We start from the raw sequence: 21542 nt of genomic DNA, 5'->3' as shown, positions 1-21542 counted from the left end.
AGGTGTGGGAATGGATGCTGTTCAGAAAGAGGAAGGCTTATCCGTGTTAAGGCCTGAGGACAATCCAAGGACAGGGCCACTCCATTGCTCAGCTCCATTGGGTAGCAGTTTACATTGTCATCTGTGTGATCGGCACCCCCAGGATTTGTACAGTGGGGCAGATCTATATAAAGGGCATATCTTTGTGCATGATCTTTTACACTAGGGCAGATACGAAGTTTGAGTCTCCTACTCAGACTTAGGCTCATTTAGATCTATGAATGATAAGTGAAAGGTACTGAGAAGAGGTGTTTTGAGAGGTTGATGGAGAGTGATGCCAGTTAACTTTCAGAAACCAAGTTAAAGGGTTTTATGGAGTAGTGTTAATGTTGTAGAGAGGTCAAAGAGAATGAGGCCTGAGAGAAGGCCTTTGTGCTTTTCATTTATGAGACTATTAATTACCTCTAAAGGAACCCCTGACCATGGGATGTTTGGAATGAAAGCCAGATTACAAGGGGTTCAACAGTAAGAAGAGGAGAGGATGAAAGCTCCTTGAGGAACCAACATCATTGTGACTTGGTTTTATGAACTATATAACATCATAGAATGTTTCTATTATAATTTTTACAAAATAAGTTTGCAGGGGTGTCTGGGTAGCTCAATCGGTTGGGCATCTGCCTTTGGCTCAGGTCATGATCCTGGGGCCCTAGGATTGAGCCCCACTGGGCTCCCTGCTTAGCAGGGAGACTGCTTCTTCTTCCTCTCCCTCTGCCTGCCACTCCCCCTGCTTGTGCTCTCTGCGTCAGATAAATAAATAAAATCTTTAAAAATAAATAAATAAATAAATAAATAAATAAATAAATAAATAAATTTGCATTTTAAGGCAGGCTGGTTGGCTCAGTCAATGAAGTATCTGCCTTCGGCTCAGGTCATGATCCCAGGGTTCTGGGATTGAGCCCTGCGTAGGTCTGCCTGCTCAGTGGGGAGCCTACTTGTCCCTCTCCCTCTGTCCCTCCCCTGCTTGCATGTGTGCTCTCTCTCAAATAATAAAATCTTAAAAAAAAATCAAAATAAATTTGCATTTTAGAGGTTATTTTGAATTGTTATAGTAATGTTTTGTAATTTTCCTCATATTTTAAAATTTTTCTCAAAATTTTCTTATAATACTTAGGGAATTAGGATTCTCAAATTTTATTTTCTATAGTGTTTATATTATCTCATATTAAATCCTACTAATATAAAGTATTACATTTCCCACAATATTCTAAAAGCTAGTTTGTGGTATTCTCAGTATACATCTGTAGAAAATGAATCACTTTAAGACTGTACAGTGAATTTTTCAGACTTTATATCCCTTGATCTTTCCAATGGAAGCAAAGTATTTTCTTTCTTTTTTTTTTTTTTTAAGATTTTATTTATTTATTCGACAGAGATAGAGACAGCCAGCGAGAGAGGGAACACAAGCAGGGGGAGTGGGAGAGGAAGAAGCAGGCTCATAGCGGAGGAGCCTGATGTGGGGCTCAATCCCATAACGCCGGGATCACGCCCTGAGCCGAAGGCAGACGCTTAACCGCTGTGCCACCCAGGCACCCCGGAAGCAAAGTATTTTCTGATCTTGAATGCATATTTATGTAGTTGAAGATTGTAGTTAGTAATGATAGCTTACATTTCAAATACACATGAATACAGATTTGTGTTGGGAAAATAATACAGGAACTTTAGGAAGAAGGTTTGTTTGAACCAAGACAGTACTAAGTTGGAGTTTATCCTATACAGTCATAACTGGTGTTGGGACGGAAGGGTTATGAGGGAAGGGTTAAGAGGGAAGAATCTTCTGATTTGCCAATGAAAATTAGCATCTTATAATAATTAGTGATTTTTTTTCCTCCTGTATTGCTTAAACATTTGACAATTTCAGCTACCTTCTTAATTCTTCTATTAAAGAATGAGACTTAATTAAGAGATAGCATGTGTTGATACGGGTATAAAATCCATGCTTGGTTTTCCTGGGAAAAGTTTTGGGATTCCTTTTTCTGTTTTTGTTGCTGGTTTTTAGTCTTTTTTGAGACTTGGCTAACTCTGTAGTGGGTTTTTCTCCTTTCCTTTTTTTTGTGAACTACATTAGCCATTCACAGAACAGAAGCAAATAGCCATTTTTAAAATTCATGTCTTCAAATGTTAATTTGATGCTTTGAGGCATAAATGACCTTTCTAGCCAGCCCAGACTTGTCAAACAAAGGAATGATAGGAACAAGCTGCTGTTTGTTCTAATACAACAGGCTGTTTTTCACAGAGAATTTCAAAACAATTTTGCTTCCCTCTTCTCTAAAACATGAAACTTCAGCCTGTGCTAGGTTTGAATTTAGAAAGAATTGTGTACACACAAGTGGTTAAGTGGAATCCCAACCACCTGTGCAAAATGAACCATAGGCTTCAGTTTATATACAATCTACAGATGTGTGTAGGAAGTGCATGCCTGGCTTCTCAGCCCAATGTTGGGCTCAAATATAGTTGAATCGCTGGGTTCGTAGAGTGTTGGAAGCGAGAAAGGAAGACCAAAAACAGTAGGTTAGCTTTTCTGTTACTGTTGTTGCAAATTAATTGAAATGAGTGAAATGAACTGAGGCAGTGTTGTAGAATGACTGCTGGACTTGGCACCTAAGGACTTTGGTTTTCATCAAAGCTGGCTAGCTAACCTTGGGCCCTGATGTGTCAGTTAACCTCCACAAGTTTCTTGATCTGTCAAATGGAGATAATATTGCTTGTTCTAGTCTCTTAACAACTCTATAAGGGTGTTTGTTGAGAGACACCTATGATGCGGACGTGGAAGTGTAAACCCTGTTGTACATTTGTCTCAAAAATTGTGACATTGATTTATCCCCAGTTTCTTCTAGATGTTGTCCACTGATACCAACTCTTCTTTTCTGGTTATGTTAGGAGGTAGATAAAAATTTTGAGTTTCGGTTTTTCATTGGGTTCTCATGTTCTAAAATAAATGACCAGTAATCAGGAAGCCAACAAAACAAAACCCAGTCTGCCTATAAATATAAACCATCCCTCCCATATGCTTACTCCCAAATAGTTTAGTATCCACTTATTTCCTTTGAAAGTTTCATACTCCACAAAGAAGAGTGGAACACGTAGTTTGTTTGGGGGGATTGTTAGTTTGATTTTTCTTCTTAGGTATCATGAGAAGGCAGTAAATAAGGAAATAATTCACTTTTTGTCAAAGCATTTTTTGTCATTAACCCAAACAAGCTTAAAATAGTCACCATTATGTCCTGAAAATTTGTTTTTAACTATTACTGTAACAACAGAGGATTTCTATCAAGTACATTTGTCTTACTGCCTTTCATTCCTGTCTAAGCAAGGCATAGAACATTTCTGCATTAATTTATATTTGGGAATTAGATTTGATTCTTAGGGGTAAGAAAATCATTTGAAGTGTGATAGTTACAGTTAGGAAAAGACTTCCTATTTACAGGAAAGCATTCAGTGTAGCATGTTGTTATATTATAGTAGAAAAGGGAACATGAGGATATGTGTAGAAGGTAAGAAATTAACTTTGGATCTAACGTGATAGCTTAGGCTCTTGACCAGGATAATAGGATTGGTTTGTAGACTTAGTTTTACCATTTATTTATGGGAGGGGTTGGGAGACAACTGAAAAGGAAGGGAAGGGTTTATGAAATCAAATTCTTACGAATTTCACAGGATACTTCAAGCTTTCACCACAGTTAGGTAACAAATACTAGTCAGGTTTTATAACTTATGATGAGCTGTTACATTTTATGAAAATGCTGTGCTCTTAAAATAATTTTAACCTACATTTAGTGAATGGTATTTTTCCCTTGACATAATTTTATTTCTAGGACCCCAGTATTTGGTTGGAGCAATTTTGTGAAAAGACCCTTGTGCTGGGAACCAGAAGATACCCATGTTCTGGACAGAGTCCAGATACTAACTAGTTGTTTGACCTTGGGTAATTCTGTTGATTTCTGTGGACCTTCTGTCATTTGATAAATGATAGAAAATATAAATAATTAAGATGTCTCAAATACCGCTTAAAATCTTACTATTTTTGTCCTTGGGGAGTATTAAAACCAGTAATGGAACTTAATTTTAAGTATAAATTCAAAATACTGTATTTGTTTTTCCCTTGAAGAGTTTTCATTTAGCCAAATGGATTGATTTAAAGTTTTTGACCACAGCTGCTACAGAAATGTGTGCACAGCTACTGTTTTGGTAAACACAGACTAGTAACCAGATGGTAGTAATACTTTAAAAAGTTAGGCTATATGAGCTGGGAACCATCCAAATGAAATTTTCAGTGTTTTGCCTAGGTGCATTGGATTTAGTACACACTAAATGAGTTTCAGTGTGTTTTATTACTGCAGTGGCTAGAAAGAACAAATAGAGTATTATGTAGAATACAAATAATGCTTATTAAGCTTGCAGTTGATTCCTTCTGATAGATGTTCCAAATTGCTGTCAGACTATATTTACTTACTCATAAACAGATGTGCTTTTGCTTTAAATCAGGATAACTATTGCAAACCTAGTTATGCATATTTTAAACAACTGTTAAGGATTACATTTTAAAATCATTGTTGATTAAATAAGAGGCTGATTTATTATATTTTCTAAGGTTGTTGGTTTGTGGTGGTTTTAGATGACAAAGAACATAATTTTGTTTTTGAAATGCTAATTAAAGATGGGATAACATCAACTAAAAATTATTTCCAGCCTGTAGTCAATAATGTATATCTAAGATGAACAATTAATTATCATATTAAAAAAACTTTAGTCACTATTTAATTATCATCAAATGAGATGTTGGTAGCAATTTAGACATCACCTGACCAGTGTTTTAACTAAACAATACAATGGTAGTAATCTTAGTCTTAAATTTTACAGGTTGATTGTGTTGGGTTAGTTTTTCTTCCTTACATGTATGTTGTCGTTAGAATTTATTTGTTAAAATCTTTGCTAGGTAGGTGCCATACTATTCGTTAAATATATAAAGCGTCTTTAACCTTAGATCATGACATTAGTCAGACTGTGAACTAGCTTATTCTTGCAAGTCTTGGTCACCCTCAACTCTTTTCTGGTTTGATGATAGGTTCTGTCTACTTCTGTGAGCCTACACTCATTTCTACTGCCCATCACCTAAGTCGTGTTATGCCAGTTGACCAGAAACCATTCTTAGATCTTGCCGTGCCTACCTCTTCTAGCTGAGAGGACGGGAAAGCTAAGGGTATGAACATCTGCATCAGATTGCACACACTCCCAACTATGTTAGCTGCCACAGAGTTATACTAAAACCAAGGAAAAAAGACACTACAACATAAGGGAAGGGAAGTAGAGTCTCTAGGGTTGCTTCAACAGACACAAGCCTGTTGGGGAGCTTGTAAAAGATACTGTGGGGTCAGTGGTAATGGACATGCAGTGGCAGATTTATTTTTTGGATTGCTGGAACCTAAACTTCTCCATCTGAGGGAAAATCAATTAATCTTTTAAAGTTTATGACCAGATTTTGAGGCCTCTTGTTTTGGAGTTCTGGGTAAAAACAAATGGTTCAATGCCAGTCATTCACTGTGGGCATGTCACATGGCCACTGTATCTGCATCATACCAACAGGCCTATATTTAGCATCCAAGTACATACAAAACCAAAATCCACTAGTTGCCTTCTGTAACCAAAGGCAGTATTTGTTAACCAATGTGGATGACTGATAAAGCTAGCATAACTTCATTTATTTTTATTTTTTTTAATGATTTTTTATTATATTATGTTAGCCACCATACAGTACATCCCCGGTTTCCGATATAAAGTTCGATGATTCATTAGTTGTGTATAACACCCAGTGCACCATGCAATACGTGCCCTCATAACTTCATTTATTAATCTGAGCATGTCATACTACTCGAAGCAATACTAACTGTGGTAAAATGGTCCAGATGATTGTGCCAATGTGGTACTTTTAATATTGTTAACACACGCATTAGTTCTTTATCGTATATCTGGTATCACATAAGTTTGACTAGTGTAATACTGCCATTTAGGGTGCTTCTTAAATATTGAATATTCTCAGCTTTCTGCTCAGTATAAAGGTTAATGAACAAAAGTAATTACAGTCTATAGTGTGAGGCCTGTAGAGCTTAAAACTAACGCTCTTCACCCCAGAGGCTTATTCAATGACATGTAGCAGCACAATTTACAGGAAAACAACAACTGTATCTTTAATATGGAATGAGTTGTTGATAAGAGAAGACTTGCTAGAAATATGACTTTTAACATAGGTATATAGACTTTCCAGAAAAACAGCAATTCCAATATTCTGGGTTTACTAACGACTATTAAAAATCTAGCACCTCTCCCCCAAGACCTTCTTCCCCCTATGGCAACCTAACGTAAAATCATATCCAGGGGTAAAGGAGCCTAGGATTCAAAGTAAATTGCTAGTAATTACAGGCCAAAAACTTGTCATGTTTGAGTATGTTCCTCTGAGTCATGATTTTTTGGTTTTCACTATTCTGTATGCTACTAATTTGGACCCTCTGTTACAGACAACACCAGGGAAGAGACCTGATAAAAAAAATCCCATGTTTTTCAAGGAATAATTTAGAATAATGCTGCTTAAGAATACCTAATAACAGAACAAACAGGCAATGAATAGCATATAATTCTGCACATTATGCAGAGACATTAAATATACATATTAGTGTAAGGTAGCAGATGCTTTGGTTCTGAAATTGACATGTGAAATAGCAGTCTTTTCTCTGCAGGGCTCTGCTCTAGCCTGCGCTCCTTCACATGTAATGAATAGCTAATTTCAGTCCTATGGTCCATAGGAGACTGATGGGGAACTGGGAAGAGGAAAGCATTCCAGCTCTAAGAACAGCAGGATGTGCTGAGATGTGCTTTTTAATGGAGAAACATTTTAGAACTCTTGGGGGTAAACTCATAAAGACGGTTTTGCATGTGTTTTTGTACTTAAATTAAGGAATTATTAAAACAGAAAACCAGGAGTCTGGCAGCTATATTGCAAAAGGAAAATCAGAATTTGGTCACTGAACTTAAGCTCAGAAATATTTCGCACTTTTGATAAATTACATGCTAAAACTACGCTGTGTTTAAATGGAGCCATTTATTAGAAATAAACATCTGAAAATGTATTTAACTTGTTGAAATTTGGGACTTTTAAAAACTGTTCTTTGCCTGCTCTTCTGCCACATGGAGATTTCCTTCCTGTATGAGATTTCCCTGTGTCCATAATTCATTCATACATCTGTCCATTCAATATTTGTTGAGCAGCTGCTGTGTACCATGATGTTGTGGGAGCCCAAAAATGAATAAACTCAATCTCCACCCTCAAGCAGTTTATAGTCTGGTGGAAAGACAGAGTTATAAATGCTGTAACTGAAATGAAAATAAGAATTTTATGTGTGGAGACTTACAGTTTTTAGGCTAAAAGACTGAGTTTTTATTATGAAGTATAAAATACACATTGAACACTACATAAAACATATGCCTGCCTACAGTTGAACAGATACTTATGGAACTATATTTTATGCATTTTTTATGTTTGCTGCTTTTATTCAGCATTATGTGATTGATCTATGTGGCTGCTTGTAGCATGTTCATTGCTGTATAATAATCTATTTTATATCTGTACCCTCCATTGGGTTTCTTCCAGTTTTGGACTGTCATTAACAATGATGCTAAGAGCGTTGTTGATTATGTATCTTGGTAGGTGTGTATGCACAGTTCTCTAGTGTATATATACCTAGCAATGGAAATGTTGAGTCACAGAGTGTATATAGTTTCAGCTTTATTAGATAAGGACAAACTATTATTTCTAAGTGATTTGTTCTAGTATAAAAAGACTTTGGAGGGATTCTTGGTATTGGTGGGTGTTTTTTTTTTTTGTTGTTTGTTTTTTTAAGATTTATTTACTTATTTGAGAGAGCGTGCGCACATGCACACGCACTCAAGGGGGGTGGGGGGTAGAGGGTGAGAGTCTTAAGCAGACTTCCTGCTTAGCACAGAGCCTCACCCTGCCAGAACTCACCAACCTGAGATCACCACCTGAGCCAAAACCAAGAGTTGGATGCTTAACTGACTGTGCCACCCAGGCGTCCCGATACTGGTGGTTTTTTAAGTCAAATACTTTCTTACAGGATTTGGTTTTCTTTTGAGAATGTGGTAAGGATAATTACATGTAGCCAACATATAGTTCAAAATATTTTTTCTACCTGTCCTGCATTGCAGGAGACTTCTTGAAATACCAGATCATGACTTAATATTTTACTCTGGTAATTGGAGTAGTCTTTGGCAAATTGAGGAGTATGGGAAAGATCTTTGAGACTAGAAGACATGCCACAGTTTTGTTTAATGCTATGAAGAAAAGGTGAAAACAAAAGAGCTAGAGTATTTTCAGGATACAAAAAGTTTAGAGGTTTTAAAATGCTGACCTCACATTTTGAAGTGTACTTCTATTTTAATCTCTTTCCTAATGGAAGAAGAAAGAGGGCTGATTTGGTAGGGTACTCTTGTTTGAAAAATTGACAATTCTTTGGCATGAAGCCCAGATCTCTTTTCAGATTTTGTGTAAAGTAGAAAAATGGCAGTCTCTTAGGTGCTATTCATTGGAGGTAGTGTGGGAGAAGTACTAACTCTTCATATAGTAGGAGACTAGATAACATGAGGGAGTGGATATTCCATGTAATCAACCCATTATGTTTCCAGATGGAAGAATGTCATGAATACTAGAACAATTAGCAGAGCATTACTTTAAAGATACTAGGGAAATTCAATTTAATTTTTCTTGGCCTCCAAATCCATTAGAAATATGAATTGTTTTTGTTTTTAAATTATAGTGAGGCCCTGCTTTTACAATCTGTATCCGTACTGAAAATCAAGATCAAGGAAGCTTTTACCTTTGCTCCACGGGTATGAAGACTTTAAAAACAGATTTTAAAAGACCTTTTACCCCAGGTTTCTCTGAGACCTGAATTTACAGGGTGCTTGGAGTTTGCTTTTGCCACCCAGTATAGCAAAACCATGTCTGAGCATGAATGTTTTTGGGATGTTCAGGCCCAGAGCTATGTTGGTTGGGTGAATAGGAAGTTTTCTGTTCTGTTCAGTTCAATTCAGTGAACATTTAGTGCGTGTCAGCCATGTGCCTGGTCCTAGTAGGTACTGGGGATACAAAGATGAATAAAACAGTTTACAGTCCACTGGGACAGACAGGCATATAAACAATTCACTATAGTGCTGTGTGCTAAGAGGCTATAATAACAATCTGCAGAAAGTACTTTGGTTCACAGAGGATAGAACAAATACTTTTTGTGTGGTAGGTGGTGAGGTTTTACATAGCAATGATCTTTGACTTTGTGGATGATCAAATTTGAAATAGGTCAGATAGGTGACTAGGACTTCTAGAGGGAGAAGAAGGGACATATTTAGCAGAGGAAATTGCATGAGCTAATGAGTTTTTCTTGTTCATCTAGATTATGAATAATCTACATGAGATTATATTATGTGTAGAAGTTAAAATTTCATGGCAGTTTAGGCAGTGATTCCAAGTTTGAAATCGTTAGCCTTTCCTTTTTTTTTTTTTTTTTTTTAATTCACTAAAATACACATACTCCTAACATTTGGTAATCAGGCAGACTTACCTTGCACCCTTCCTGGGTGTAAACATAAATTCACAGGTAGACTCTAGTCAGTCTCCCTTTCCTCATTCAAGAGATTTTTTAAGTCCAAATCATCTGAGTTCAGGAGAGTATATGGAAGGCTTAATAAACTTAGTTCTTGCTCTATAGGGTGGTGATTTTTAAAACTCCTCCTCCATGTTTCATGTTTGCAAAACTTTTTTTTGTAAAAAAGTAATAATCTGTGCAGTTGAATATTACCATCAGAGAGAAATGAAATTGTGGTGGACATAACCTTAAAGATTACCTAGTTTAGCTCTCACATTTTATATGTAGGAAACTAAGACCTAATTGGTTAAATGTCTAAAGCCATATAGCCCATCCATAGGCTGGGGTTGGATGAAGAGCTGGTGCTGTGCAAAGCCTCTGTGCAGGCCCAGCCTTTTTCATATGGTCACTATTCATGGTTTCTGTATGCCATTGTTTGTCACAGATCAGTCTCATATTTACTGCACTTAAGGTTTAGAAAACCTAACTGATTAAGCTAGATGTAAGAGAGTCTGGTATAAATGAGCTAGTGTATGTGACCATACAAAGATTGTGTTGGGGGAGGAGAGATGATAGAGTTGCTGGTAGGCAGTCTGAAAGAAACTGTTGAAGGAATTTGCAACATCACAAAGGCATATAGGGCCTAATCTGATACACTTAGAGGCAGTAAAACAAAAACATTGAACCAAGAAGTATATTGGAGTATGGTGAGAAGATTTGTCATGTGGATGTCACAATAAGCCTATTTTAGGAACGAAGAGAAAGGTAAGACCATAGTTGGCAGTGAAATTGAATGAGACTAGCCTTGACTTAGGGACATTGAGGTATTCGGAGAAAATCATGGTGCCAGGAGGAGTAGAGAATAATAGGTGAATATAGGATATTTTGACATTATATACTTGTAATGCCATTTGCAAGGATAATATGCTGGGAAACCTCATAAAATGGTAAAACTGTCATCCTGAATGGCCTTATAACCAGGGCATCTTTTCCCTCTTTGAATCCCTGTGGCCATTCTGTAAGATTTCTTTTTGGCATTTACGTTTAAGAATGTTGATTCCTGGTAAGTGTTGTGTTTAATTCTGGGTTCATCCTCATAATACAGTAGAGCAGTAGTTGAGAAAATAGCACCTATACTTGTAGGATATACCCACTATGTATTTTCAGTCACATTGGTTTCTCCTGCTGAGTCACCCAAACTGAGTTTTATAAGAGAAAACTTTTTTTGAGTTCTAGACCCAGTATTTAGCATACATAGGTTGCACATTGACTTTTCCTCAATGTTTAATACTACTAAAAGGTGTGCCACGAAGTCTTCATTAGGATTATACAGCTTTTAAAGTAATTGTTAGTATTTTCTAATTTACTTTATTGAATTTCCAGACTTTGAATACTTTTATTTGTTTTAATAGCCTAGGTTTGAATAAGGCCATATATACTATCTCACAACTCTCTTCTGCTTAAATTATCCCAGTCTGCATCTTGAAAGGTGTTCAGTAGTGGTGGTGGTGGTGGTGGTGGTGGTGGTGGTGGTGGTGGTGGTGGTGGTATTTTATACTGGGATTTTGTTGTCATAGTTCCAAGAGTCACATTCCCAGAATAGTTGGGACGGATGGTGATGCTGACTGTACAAAGCTTTGTGGGGGAGCCACTCCATCCCTTTCATACTCTTTCNCTCTCTGCATGTAAGTATTGCTGTTTTAGGACAGGAACAGATGTGAAGCAGATGGGAGGGCAGTCTGAGTGAAACACCTGTCCCCTGATTGATCTCTAGGTGTGATTCAGGCAGTAACCAGAAAGGAGGGTTGACTGGAAGTGTGACTGCCAGCTTAACCAAAAAGGCACAGAGATGGGCTGGGGTGCTGAACATTTTGGACTGACTGTTAAATACTTCTTTGGAATGAAAGGACACCTTCCTTTTTAGAAACAGTGTGTATTCCAAATTGATATACCTCTACTGCTTCTTAGAAGCTTTGAACCTAGTAGCATCCCATAAGCCTCATGTCTTCTGACATCGTCAGCTTCTTCTTCATCTCCCTTCTTTCTCTCTGCTGCTCTTCTTGAATTATCTTTTCCACTCACTTTTTCCCCTCCAACAATTTGGCAGTATCAGGTGGGAGGAAAAACTGGTGATTTGTTCGAATTCTTCTATGCCCCATCTATGAAATGGGTATTGCTGAAGGCAGTGGACATGGATGGCTGTGGATGGTTTGAGTTTGACCCATCAGTTTTCCTATTCTGCTGGGAAGGGGTGGCAACAAACAGGGATGCATCTCAGAGACTTACGTATTCTCGCTTGAAATGATTCTCATTTGTATGATTTATTAAAAAATAAATAATTGGTATCACAAATAAAGCGTGCTAAAAAAGTATGCAGTCAATTGAATTGCCACCTTTAACACATTTTCCCTCAAGTGGATTAATAAAGCCCTCTGACAGTTCCAGGCTACTGCTGGGAGGTTTTTTGTTTTTTTTTTTAATCACTTCCTGGTATTCTAATGGTTACACTTCTTTGAACTTTGAATGCTTGACCTGCATAATCAGTCGATTATTATTGTTGTTACTTGAGTAAATTTTGAAATTTACAGGACTCCAAAGTAGTAAATAGTATAGAAAGCAAATACTACCCTTACCTCGTGAACTGAGAGAAAATGATTCATGAAGGTGATGCTTGAGCCAGGGAGAAGCCAGCATTCAAGGGAGAAGTAATAAAGGGCAGGGAGGAGGAACTCCAGCAACATTTGCCATTGGTCATTTTGGGAACACTTAAGTGGTGAGGTATATTTCTTAGAGCTATCTGTAATTTTACTTCATTCAATTGAGGTTTATCTATTTAAAGATAATATGGTTCCAAGAAGTCTGTTTCCAGGGACTGTAGTTTGAAGCTTCTGTTACCTTAAAAGTATGTCCTGACTCCCGAAGACTGACCGGCTGGCTACTGTGCTTGTTGTCATTGTGGTCAATAAAAACTGCTTTGACTTAGGAGTGCTTTGTACTGAGTGCTCACTGCTTACGACTGCACCGAGGAGGCACTGGTTTGCATTTTGGCTCCTGCTCAATTTGGGAAACTTGAGATTCCTTAGTCTTTTCAGAAAGCCTGACTAGGAAGCTGGCATTGTGGCAGGAATGTTTTAGTTCGATTCAGGAAGTCAGGGTACAAATGTTAGAGTAATTTAGATTGATAGACTATCTAGATTATATGTGGTTTTCTTTTTAATCCTAATTGTGCTTTAAATTATAATCCTATTAAATACATTAAAGTTTGTTCATATTTCAAGAGACCTGTAATAAATAGAAGTAATAAAACCTTTTATAAGTTCTTTTATTTTCTTTTGATTTTTCTAGTGACCTTAATTTCTCAATTTTACAGTTTTTCAAAAGCAAAATTTCACAATGCAATAAAATGCCCCTGCGAAAGGATATGTGGTTTTTAAATTTCACCTTGGTTATTTTTGTACCCCTTGGGTGTTTGGGAATTTTTTCTTTTGAACTCGGAACTTGACCTTATAGCACAATTAAGTAAATAATTATTTTCATGTGGAATCAAGTATTTCTCATTGAGTAAGGATATAGCAAGTTTAGACTGAGCTAACTTACATTTAAAAAAATAGTTTAATGCTGACCAGAGTTCCCACTTTATAAGTATACTTTTGATAACTTATAACTTAGGCTTGTCATAGAGGTGGATTTTGGCCAGTTTTCTCTGCTGGAAATACTATATTTAGGTATGGGTATTGAGCCGAGGCCCACTTTAGTGTTTTGTATTTAGAGCAAGCCTACTGTTTCTATTATTATTGGTCATGGAAATAATTAAAAAGTTGAAGAAAGTACCTTTATCTTGAATCTTTCATACTGTTATTTTATACCCAGGTGTGATAACTAACCTGTGGCATTTACTGTAGGAATCTAAAAAGAAATCCCAATATTTAATTTTGAGGGCCTTTTATAAATAACTTGTGGCTTTTAGAAAATGAGATGCATAAAATATTTCAAAATCTGAAGATGTTTCAATTATAGTATGGAGTTAACTTTGGTTTGGTAATAAGGGAAACAAGAGTATTCAGAATTATGTGCTGTCCACCCAAGCGGGTTTTTCTTAATTATCTTTTCTAGCATACACAAACTTCTTATTTTTGTGGAGGGGAAAATACTTTGTCCCAGAATGGTAATAGAGATCATGGGAACAGTTCTTTTAAATGGAGGAAGGGTAGATTTCTTAGTGTAACATTGGACTTCATTAACTAAACTTGCTTTACATTGTAGGCCTTGAATGGGTGACATACTTTCTGCAATAGTTTTTAGAAATGGCTATTTTCTAGATTCAGAAAATAAATGTAACCTTTTAAAAAAAGATTTATTTATTTATTTTAGATGGTGGGGGAGGGGCAGAAGGAGAGGGAAAGAGAGACTCTCAGGCAGACTCCACTGAGCACCAAGCCCTGACGTGGGGCCTGATCTCAAGACCCTGAGATCACGACCTGAGATGAAATCAAGAGTTGGACGTTTAACTGACTGAGCCAGCCAGCTGCCTCAAATGTTACCTTTAAGTTTGGAATTTTAAAGAGTGAAAAATTATAGCACCTAATGAATTATGTTTAGTTGGCAGGCTCTTTTAAAAGGTAAAACTTAAAAAGATAAACTTCCTCCTAACCCCTTTTATAATTAAACATATAATATGAAAGAGTATAATAGGTGTATGAATTATAAAGCAAAACTATTTATGTACCCACTAATCACCTTAAAAATATGATATTACTGGTACCTTTGGAGCCCTTTGTATATCCTTCTCGGAGCCCTTTACTTCACTTTCTACTTGCTACCTCCTGCAGAAGTTACCAGCACCCTGAGTTCTGTATGAATCATTTCCTTGTCTTAACTTTTTTCCATTTAATATTCTGCCTATGTCTTTATATACTGTAACTTGCAGCTTTCAGTTTTTCTCCTTTAAAGTAGTACATATTGAGATTCATCAAAACAGAAGTGTTTGCATTTTCCCCAGAAATACAACAAACAATCCTAAAATATGTAGAAGCACAAAAAACCTCAAATAGTAAAAGCATTCTTGAGAAAGAAAAGCAAAGCTGGAGGCATATCATGCTCCCTGATTTCAAACTATATTACAAAGTTATAGTAATCAAAATAGTATGGTGTTGGCATAAAAGCAGGCACACTGATAAGTTGAACAGAATAGAGAACACTGAGATAAACCCATGCATATATGTCAATTAATTAATGACAAAGGAGCCAAGAATATGCAGAGCGGAAAGGATGGTCTCTTCAAGTTGGGAAAACTGGGTAGCCACATGCAAAATAATGAAACTGGAACACTATCTTACACCATACACAAAAACAAAATCCATCTAAGACTTTTGTGTAAGAACCGAAACCATAAAACTAGAAGAAAACATAGGCAGTAGGCTCTTTGACATTGGTTTTGGTGATGAGTTTTAGGATCTGACTCCAGAAGCAAAGACACCAAAAGCAAAAATAAACAAGTGGGAGTACATCAAATTACAAAGCTTTTGCACAGCAAAGGAAATCATTAACAAAATAAGAAAGCAACCTTTCAAATGAGAGAAAATATGCTAATCATATTTTCTGATTAAAATGATACAAAGAATTCATACAATTCAATAGCAGAAAAACCTGATTAAAAATGGGCATACGGTATGAATAGACATTTTTTCAAAGAGGACATACAAATGACTATCAAGTACATGGATGCTCAACATCACTAATCGTCAGGGAAATGCAAATCAAAACCACAGTGAGATACCACCTCACACCTGTTAAAATAACTATTATCAAAAAAGACAAAAATTGTTGGCAAGGATGTGGAGGAAAAAATGGAACCCTTGTGCACTACAGGTAGGAATGTGAATTAGTGCAGCCACTATGGAAAACAGTATGGAGGTTAATAAAAAATTTAAAAATAGAACCATCATATAATCTGCCAATTCCACTTCTGGGTATTTTTCCAAAGGAAATGAAAGTTAACTCAAAAAGATACATACACCCTCATGTTCATTGAAACACAATTTATGATGGCCAAGATGTGGAAACAACCCTAAAGTGTCTTTCAATGGATGAATGGATAAAGAAACTATGGTATACCCCCTACACACACACACACACACACACACACACACACACACACAGATGGCATATTATTCAATCATAAAAAGAGAAATCTTGCCATTTGTGATAACGTGAATGAACTTTGAGGGTATTACGCTAAGTGCACTAAGAGAAGATCAAATACTGTGTGGTCTCTCTTATATGTGGAATCTAAAAAACAAACAAACAAAAACCAAGCTTATAGTCACAGAGAATACATTGGTAGTTGTCAGAGGTAGGGTGGTGGGGATTGAGCTAAATGGGTGAAGCGGGTGGAAAGGTACAAACCTCCTTGTATGAAATGAAGGAGTCATGGGGACGTAATATGTAGCATGTTGACTGTGGTTAATAATACTGTATTGGGTATTTGAGGGTTGGTAGGAGAGTAGAAGTTAATTATCACCACAAGAAAAAAAAATTTGTGACTATGTATGGTTAGAATGTTAACTGGACTTACTATGGCGACTGTTTTGTAGTGTATGCAAATATTGAATTGTTAGGTTTTACACCTACACCTGAAACTAATATATGTCAATTATACCACAATAAAAGAAAGAAAAAACTCAGATGTGATTGTAGTCCATTCATTTTCACAGCTGCGTAGTATTGTACCATACAAGTATGTCACAACTTATTAGTTTGCTGCTGATGGATATTTAGGTTGCCAGTTTTATATTGGAAAGCTGCTTTGAACATTATTTCGTGTCTCCAACTTACAAATGGGCACACATTTCTCTAGGGTCTTCATACCCTTTCTCTTGGCATGAAAAGTCCTCTTAATCTTTAAATTGAAATATTAGGAATTTATATTAAAGTGGCCCGAAGGATCTTTGTGGCTTAGATATTTGTGCCCCGTTTGCTAGGGTCTAGGTAATAACCATATTAAGTAACCATATCAAGTTTAGAGGATTTTTTTTTAACTTTTCTTTTTGAAATAAGTTCAGATTTACAGAAAAGTTGGAAAGATAGTACAGAGTTCCCATTTGCTATTTACCGAGCCTCTTCTAATGTTAATATCTTACATAACCCTGCTACTTTTATCACAACTAAGAGGTTAACATTGGTACAGTACTTTTTAAGTAAGTTACAGGCTTGATTCAGATTTTTCCAGCATTTCTACTAACATCCTTTTCCTCTTTGAAAATCCAATCCAGGGTACCATAACGCTTTTATTCATCATGTTTCCTTCATCTTCTCTAATCTGTGACAGTATATTGGTCGTTCCTTGTCTTTCATGACCCTGCCACTTTTCTTGAAGAGTACTGAGCAGGTACTTTTGTAGAATGTCCCTTAATTTGAGTTGTTTGATGCTTTTCTCATGATTAGATAGAGGCTGTGCATTTTTTGCAAGAATATCACAGAAGTATAGTGCTACACACTTATTGCATCTCTTCTGGGGGGGTACGTTGATATCAACATAAGTTATTATTGGTCATGCTAACCTCGATCACTTGCTTAAGGTGATATCTGACTTTGTCCACTAAAGCTACAGGTTTTTGTTTTGTTTTTTTAAATATACATACTATTTATTTGAGAGAGAGAGAGAGCGCGCGCGCGCGAGCAGCGGGGGGACGGAGCAGAGGGAGAAGGAGAGAATCTCAAGCAGACTGAGCAGGGAGCCTGACGTGGGTCTTGATCTCAAGACCTGAGATCACAACCCGAGTTGAAACCAAGAGTCAGATGTTCAACCGACTGGGCCACCCAGGTGCCCCTAAAGTCACAGGTTTTTTGCGTTTCATTACAAAGGAGTCAGTAAAATCCAGGCCGTATTCAAGAGGAAGGAAATTAAGCTCCACCTACTAGAGGGAAGAGTATCAAAGAATTTGTGGATATATGCTAAAACCACCACAGTTAGGTATCTGGCCGGGAGATACTTTGAGGCCGTGCAAATCTTTTGTTTCTCTTTAAAGCTTTACCCACTAATTTTATCCTTGTCAGTGTATCATGCCTGCACCAAATATTACTGGATTTGTTCTAAGTATGGATTTTATTTTCTTCAGTCCTTCTACATTATTAGTTAGAATTCTTCTGTAAAGAAGATGTATCCCTTCTCCATTTATTTGTTTATTCATTCAATAATTTATATCAGTATGGCCTTAAGCTTATTTTATTGAGTTATATAATCTAATGTTATTTATTTTGTTGCTCAAACAGTTGCAGCCTGGCTAAGTGGACTCTTTCAGGATGGGACAGTTCCCTCAATTTTTTCTAAGCACTTCCTTTCTGGCACTATTCGTATTGTCTTCATCAGCTATTTTTCCAAGAAGCTTTGCTTCCTTCTATTGGAGAATGGTATTTAGAAACCAAGATCTGGGTGTGCCTAGTTTTCTTTAAAAAAGATGTTTGTCTTAAAATCAATAGAACTTTCTTATGTTATTAACGTATGTTTGTCTAAAAAGTCATTTTTTTCTGAGAGAAAGTGAGATTTGTGTGGTGACCAGTAGATAAGTTCACTCTCGTTACTGTTGGCAGTAGTGGTTAATCAGACATGCTATTATAGCATGTGTTTCTAGTAATGAGAAGTACTTTTAGAACTGAACTTTTTGAGTTTATGGCACTTTTATGGAAAACTTGAAAAGTTCTGTGTTTGTTTTCTTTAATTATTATTTTTTTCTCTGGGATACAATTGAGAACAAACAAGGACAAAAGGTGGGCTTTCGAAGCTACCAAGCTAAATCCATCAATATCCCCAGACTCAAGCTTAAGCCCTTAACTCATGAAAGAAAACCTCAGGCCTGTAATCAGAGGTCATTTATTCTTATACGCAGCTCTAAAAACGATGGTTATTTAGTATCCAAACTCCTAGAGGATGTAAACCAGCATTTTAGAAGAACTAGGGGGGGATGCAACTATTAAGCAAAATGTCAGCAGGAGAAAGGGGCACTTGACTTCGGGAAGGAAGGAGAAATACAGAGCAGAGCGGGCACTAGGCCAGCAGGGCAGTTGTGCTTCGCTCTTCAGCTCTTCAGCTAAAGGGCCAATAACCCTGCTGAGTGAGGCCTTGAGGGCATTACTGGGAGGACGTAGTATAGTAAATGTTGTTTGTGATGATAACCTTGAGCCATCAAGCAAGTGTTAAATTAGATTTTTTGATACTGTTCAGGGAGTTTAGGAAGTGTTGATATATTTTTGAAAGATTTTCATCAACCTGATAAAATGAAAATGCTGATTTAGGGGAAAAAAAATCTTCCTTCCTCAGTTTTTCTAGCTGAACCTTTTGTCTGAGAAATTATTAAGAGCCAAAATTTTTGAGCATAGAGAACTACTGTTTTGGGGTCACGATCATCTGATTATGCCATAGTTTAGTCTTCTTTTAAGGTATCAACCTTTCATTTCTGATTTTCTCCCTTAAACATGCATTATATCATTAAGTATGGCTGTCCTTTCTACATCAGGAGAATTCAGGTTCTTAGGAAGATTTACTGTATCAGACGCATTCTTAAAAAGAATGTGTAAATACAATTTTTATATATTTATTTAGGAAAAAAAACCCAAAATTTGTTTGAGGAAGAATCATCAGGGAGAATAAAGTGGGACTCTTTTTTTTTTTTTTTTAAGATTTTATTTATTTATTTGACAGAAAGAAACAGCCAGCGAGAGAGGGAACACATCAGGGGGAGTGGGAGAGGAAGAAGCAGGCTCCCAGCGGAGGAGCCTGATGTGGGGATCAATCCCGGAATGTCGGGATCACGCCCTGAGCCGAAGACAGACGCTTTAACGACTGAGCCACCCAGGCGCCCCATAAAGTGGGATTCTTGTGGTGTTTTAGAAAATATTTTTAGGCTAAAATTTCTCTGGCCTGCCTAAATTTTTCATTTTCTTGTTTAACAAAATGCTGAATTTTGGTATGTTAAAAATAAGAAAGTCAACTTAGACTCGTGCACCTAGTAGACTTGTAGAGCTGTCTCCAAAGGAAGAAACTATTTCTTGGCTCAGAGTAACTGCAGATATCCCCAGTTTGTTTATAAGTGGTCCAAGTGGAGTTTGGGGTTGCTGGGGAATATAGCTGACCCAGAAGAGATTCCCTTAGCCTCTTCAAAATGGGGTGAAGGACAAGGGAATGAGGCAAGGTACAAATGTGTTTAGCAAAGGTTGAAAGTGTAGAAAGAAATTGAAAGAACAGATGTTAGGAGAGGGAGAGAAATGGAGGTAGGCTAGTAAAAGATACTGCTGTAACTATCATTTATCATGTCTTTATTCCTTCTCTATTTTACAGTCCTAACATTTGTAGTTCTCTGAAGCAGGGAAATAGATTTCTGTAGGAGATGAGACGTTTTACAATTTCTCACTACCTTTCTATGTGAAAGAAGCAAATTTATTTCAACCTTAAATAGCAGGGTTCATACTCTGCCAGGGAAATTATTTTGAATTATGATGTTAAGCTAACGTATTTGATTTACAAATGTATGGCCATTTGCCTTTTCCTCAAAATTCCAGAATTTGAAAACTGCCAAGGAGTTTATTCCTCAGGTTTTTCGTTTTTGTTTTATACTGTGGAGTTTTCTTTGACAGTATATCCAATATATTTGTATTTTAGGTAGCTTTTATAAGCATATTAATTCTGATTGATTAAAGAACTAGACCACATATCTTTCGAATGGTGTCTTATGTTGTTGAAGTACTCTACTTCTGTCTGCATTTCATATGCGTGTTGTTTGAGTTTTATGGTGTAAAAGCATTGTCATCAGCCATTGGGTCATATACATGATACCCGTTTTTTCCTCATTACTTTTCCCCTTTAATCCCCATTAAAAACCTCATCTAGAATTCTTCTTGTTTCATCATTTCATGCCCAGTATTATGTGGGCTGTATTTAAATTTGAAGTGACCTATTTTCATGAATGGATAATATAGCCTCTTGAGCCTGGATAAGTTTGGTTGCTTCCAAGTAAGTGGATAGTTGTATGGATATTCCAGTTGCTTCTACATGTCTTAAAAATAAACCAGATATACATATTAAATACAATTAAATTCTTTAAAAAAAAAAAAGTCCCTGATAGTCCATTGTAAACCAAAGAAAAAAATAATTTGAAGCAAAAGATTTTCATTACCTATTTTGAATGTGAGTATATATTTTTTGAGTGTGTGTGTGTGTAGAATCTAAAGTTTAGAATTTGAGGGTCTGTAAGGAGATCTACAAGGATGCCCTTAAACTAAATAAAGGAAGAGAATACATCTTGAACCCTGAAATACTCTGCATAATTTTGTGCATATTTGGGGGAAACATCTCTTGCCCCTTTTTAGATTCTCCAAGGATCTCTACCCTCCCCCACCCTCTGCCCCAAGAAGGTAAGGGACCACTGATCTCATCCTTTAGCTTCTTTTTGCAGATATGAAAATGAGGCCAATGACTGAAGGTCAAATAGCTAATTAGTAGCAGAGCTGGGATTAAAACTCAAATCTCTTTCCCAGGTCACTTCTTATTCCATTATACTGACAATCCTTAGACACATTATTTTGATTCTGAAACACACATCAATCCACTATATACATAATTGGTACTTAATTAGCACTCCTTAATATTTGAAGCCATTTGGGTTTACATATCTTGTTTAAAATGAATGGTATTCAGAAATTTGGCACAGGAGTTCTGTTTTCTATTTTAAATTATTAATTTTTAAAAATCCTAACGTTTGGTAACTTAAGATCATATTATTCATAAACCATTTTATTTAACAGTTATGTGATGTTGAGAAGAAAATTGTGGTTGGAGCTCTGGGCCAATACCTGTATTTTTCT

This window comes from Ursus maritimus, unplaced genomic scaffold (assembly GCF_017311325.1).
Source record: "Ursus maritimus isolate PB19 unplaced genomic scaffold, ASM1731132v1 scaffold_5, whole genome shotgun sequence".
Taxonomy (NCBI): domain Eukaryota; kingdom Metazoa; phylum Chordata; class Mammalia; order Carnivora; family Ursidae; genus Ursus; species Ursus maritimus.
This window is presented reverse-complemented; position numbering follows the sequence as displayed.